Here is a 4,545-nt window from a genome sequence, read left to right as displayed (position 1 = left end):
TAGGCCACTATTAGCCAATGGCACTAGTGGCGCCAATAGAGACGCAAATGGCGCCGCTATTAGCCAGAAGGGTTTTTGCACTGCGTCTTATTGGCTGTGGCGAAAGCCATTTAGCCGACAGTAACTACGAGCGCCATCGATGCACTAGCTGCTGGGCCCGCAACAGCTCTCTCTGCTCGCAGCTGCCCGAGACAATCACAGGACATTGCGATGCGTGGAGCTGGTTAGCTGTGAGCTACTAGTGGCGCCATTTCTCCACAGTGGACCTGTACGCATACCATACTCTGCCGTCACAGTACGTCACGCAGCCGCCCACATTAAAGGCGGGCCGCAAGATGAGACGCAGGCCCGTGAGGTAACGCAGGGGGGCTCATGCCAAATTCCTCACGGCAGTGTGAGTCACGGCGACAATCATCGCAAGTTGGGTCGCAGTTTCAATACGCAGTTTGCTGAGGAACTTTGGCTCTGGCATAGATGGCGACTACTTCTGCTATGTTAATAGATATAAATTCAGAATCGGATTCCGATTCTGAGTTTGAGTTCGAAACGGTGTGTTACATCGCTTTGATTAACCAAAAAGCAGAAAAAAGTCCGTACATGAAAAGAAGACTAAGTCATAGGGAATTCGCTTTAACTAAGGAATTTGATGATGAAAAATTCACGAACTATTTTAGGTTAAACCGTGATCAATTCCAAGAAGGGCATGGTCTCATCAAGAATGAAATTGACAGACAGGGATGCAACGCTACAAGGCCGATTGGAACCAAGGAGAAACTAGCTGTGTTTTTAAGGTAAGCTATTATGATTAACATATATCGCTATATATAAAAATGTTCTGTTGGTTTGTGTATAGCCACTAACCTCCGAAAGCTCTTGACCGATTGCTTTGAAATTTTGACACAAGGTTGCATTCTAATACATGATGGTTTTTAGGTACTTATTTGTTTCATATATTATATATAACCTATATACATGTAATTTTTCACGATTTTTCGTAACAATGTTTCCCCATTATAAAATTTGTATAAATTCATATATATATATATATATATATATATATATATATATATATATATATATATATATATATATCAGAAATGTACTCGGACGACAGTTTCGATTCTATACTGATATCAAAGACGTGGTTAAATCCATCTATTCCGATTTCACTGGTAGATATGGAGGGCTACACGCTAGTAAGGAATGATATTGTAAGGAACCTAGGCATCCTTTTTGATAAACATTTAACCAGGACAGAGGACATCACGAATATTTGCTACAGAGTTTTAACAATGTGAATGTAGAATTACAGTGCAACTTACCATTTCGTATGTCCGTTTCGCCGGCCGGAGTGGCCGTGCGGTTCTAGGCGCTTCAGTCTGGAACCACGCGACCGCTACGGTCGCAGGTTCGAATTCTGCCTCGGGCATGGATGTGTGTGATGTCCTTAGGTTAGTCAGGTTTAATTAGTTCTAAGTTCTAGGGGACTGATGACCTCAGAAGTTAAGTCGCATAGTTCTCAGAGCCATTTTTATGTCCGTTTCCTTGGACACTTCCTCCTACTTCTCAGCTTTCAGCTCCGTTTTCATGTAATCTTCATGGCTTGTATCATACAGAACTTTGCGAACACGTACGGCTTCAGTTAGCTTTTCCTCCATTTCGAACTACCAACAGCCAGAAGCACCGTGAGCCTCGCCGTAAACTGCGTACAGGAGACTGCGGTCCGCAGGGTCACCAAGCGCAGGAGCTGCGTCACGTCACGCTGCGCTCTAACGTGCGCAGGACCATTCTGCTGTGTGGTTCGCAAAAACTCACCGTGAGTCACCCTGCATCACCTCACGGATCTGCATCTCATCTTGCGGCTAGCCTAACTCTCGGCATTAGTTCACTCTCAGTCTTTATTTTGATTCATTAGACTGTTAATATCATACAGTGATGCTTGATGTCCTTCTTGACTTACACAAAAGAAAACTCCGTCAGCAGGCCACAAGTGGCCCATCGGGACCATCCGACCGCCGTGTCATCCTCAGAGGAGGATGCGGATAGGACGGGCGTGTGGTCAGCACACCGCTCTCCCGGTCATTATGATGGTTTTCTTGACCGAAGCCGCTACTATCGGTCGAGCAGCTCCTCAATTGGCATCACGAGGCAGAGTGCACCCCGGAAAATGGCAACAGCGCATGGCGGCCTGGATGGTCACCCATCCAAGCGCCGACCACGCCCGACAGCGCTTAACTTCGGTGATCTCACGGGAACCGGTGTATCCACTGCGGCAAAGCCATTGCCTCTTGACTTACACTAACGATTTTAAATTTTACAAGCTGCGACGTCGTCATAGACTGCATTAATCAGATAATGTAGATCATCCACTGTCATGGAATTTTATCATTCTTTGCTTGCGACGGAGTACCGCAGGGTAGGAGGGGCCCTCTGCCGGTCACGTTCCTCCAACCACTTCCCGCCCGTGCGGAATTCTCGCGTTAGCGCTAACAGAGGGCGCTGATTATGTGCAGAACTATATTTCCTTTCATTTGTGGCTCCTTTAGCGATTTGTTTTATGTTGTTTAATATTACCCGATGCAATATCAACGGTGTTTAATATTTATGTCGTTGTCTAGAATATTGGCACTAGAGCACAAATTATGTCAACCACTGTTTTTTTACTCTTCGTCTTTTTAACAATATTACTTTTGTCGTGTTCTTTTTATTGCTTTTTATTACTGTAACACCTTTTATACTTTATAAGCTTATTATCAACTTTTATTGTATCCCCCTTTTATTTTTGCTGTTTCAATTAATTAAAACTAGTGTATGCTGACATTAGCGACATCTGGTCAACTCACTACACAAACATCTTGTGGCTACTGTATTGCAGCTTGTTTTAAACAGTAGTTTTACTGACAACATGGCTCGTGCATGTGATGTGATTTACATGTATTTGACGATGCTGGAACTGATTCCGCATTTAACAGTTGACTATGCCAGTATGGCTGCAGTGCATTAGCACTTTGTTTTCATGAGACAGGTATGCCTCTTCATATTTAAAGCGCACAAATGTAAATTTTGTCAGTACTACATTTCAATATGCTCTATGTATCGTTCTTAAGCTGCATACGATTTGCGAGTGTATTTATATTTTTCCCATTTTTGTTGCAGATCTGATGGTGGTCATTAAAGACCGAAACCGGTAATCTGTTAAACAGAAAAGATTGTGACCATCGACGTAAATTAACGGAAACTTTTAAATTTTAATTCCGCTTCAGAACATTTCCTTTATTTCCATTATTGGTTCTTCGATGTATAGATGAGACAGTAGTGGAGATAGAGTGCACTAGTACATTTCACCCTTTTCAGCCTGAGCAGTTAGTCTCTCATTCTTGTTGCTTCTACTGTAACATTACCTGTCAGTCCCTATAGCTAAAACCTGTTTTATAGAGACTTTCAAACTTCTTGTTCCACTTTTACACTGTATAACACTACTTCCAGGTCGGCAGATCTAGGTGTGACTGGGGTGTTGAACTCTAGCTAGCCTGGCCGACACAGCTTCCATCCTTCCTTCCTTCCTACCTCTGCTGCTCCAGTCTGGGCGCTAAGCAGAGCACCGGAGAGGCGGCAGTCGAGCAAGTAGGCCTGCGGCGGTTAGTTCTGCCAGGTTGCCACGCCTGCTTAATGGCAGCAGGGCCGCACGCCGTTCGTTCCGGTCGCTGATTCGCTCTACACACGAAACAAAACACTGTCTGGCACAGAGGTGCCAATGCACTGGATGCACACATTCCACCCTGCAGGTGCTCCTGCCAGAAGAGAGTGTAGTGCTCTTAGGCACTGGAGAAGAAGCACTATGGTTTAATATTCTGTGGATGAGAAGCTCGTTACAGAATGAACAGACGCACGTGTGAGGGAAGGCAGTTGATCGTGTCCTTTTCAAAGGGACGTTGCGAGCAATTGCCTTAACAGATACAGGAAACCTGTAGGAAACCTACTTATATAGAAAATCATCGTCCTCCTCATTGGCGTCAGCCTTTTATCATCGACGCTGGACTCACTATTTCCAGACTTTTACGTACATTACGATCTACAACTGTGTATCCTGCTGTTTTCCTTATGTTGTGATTCGGCGTCACTTTAGATCGTCTCCTATGTAATTTAAGATCATGAGAAGTTCAGTGAAGCAATGAAATAGTTTGTCAAAGCCGTTCACAACGATGAAAATGTTTAAAGTACACCTGACAGAAGTTGAATTAATCTGAATACTTTGCTTCGTCACAAGGAATTGAGGCAATAATAGGAATTTAGAGTGATGAGGCAAAACATAATTACCACCTCCTTAATACACTACTCTCATTAAAATTGTTACACCAAGAATAAATGCAGGTGATAAACGGGTATTTATGGGACAAATATATTATACTAGAACTTACATTTGATTACATTTTCACGCAAGTTGGTTGCATGGATTCTGAAAAAATCAGTAACGAGAACAACCACCTCTGGCCGTAATAACGGCCTTGATACGCCTGGGCATTGAGTCAAACAGACCTTGGATGG

At 43.6% G+C, this 4,545-nt stretch overlaps 1 pseudogene; it reads right to left on the bottom strand.

Annotated features, from left to right (window-relative positions):
* Nucleotides 1-2,168: 2,168 nt before the first annotated feature.
* On the bottom strand, nucleotides 2,169-2,286 carry LOC124717638 (annotated as a pseudogene).
* Nucleotides 2,287-4,545: the final 2,259 nt, after the last annotated feature.

The sequence above is a fragment of the Schistocerca piceifrons genome, chromosome 9 (assembly GCF_021461385.2).
Source record: "Schistocerca piceifrons isolate TAMUIC-IGC-003096 chromosome 9, iqSchPice1.1, whole genome shotgun sequence".
NCBI lineage: Eukaryota > Metazoa > Arthropoda > Insecta > Orthoptera > Acrididae > Schistocerca > Schistocerca piceifrons.
Note: the sequence above shows the minus strand (reverse complement) of the source record. Positions and strands in the feature narration are given on the sequence as shown.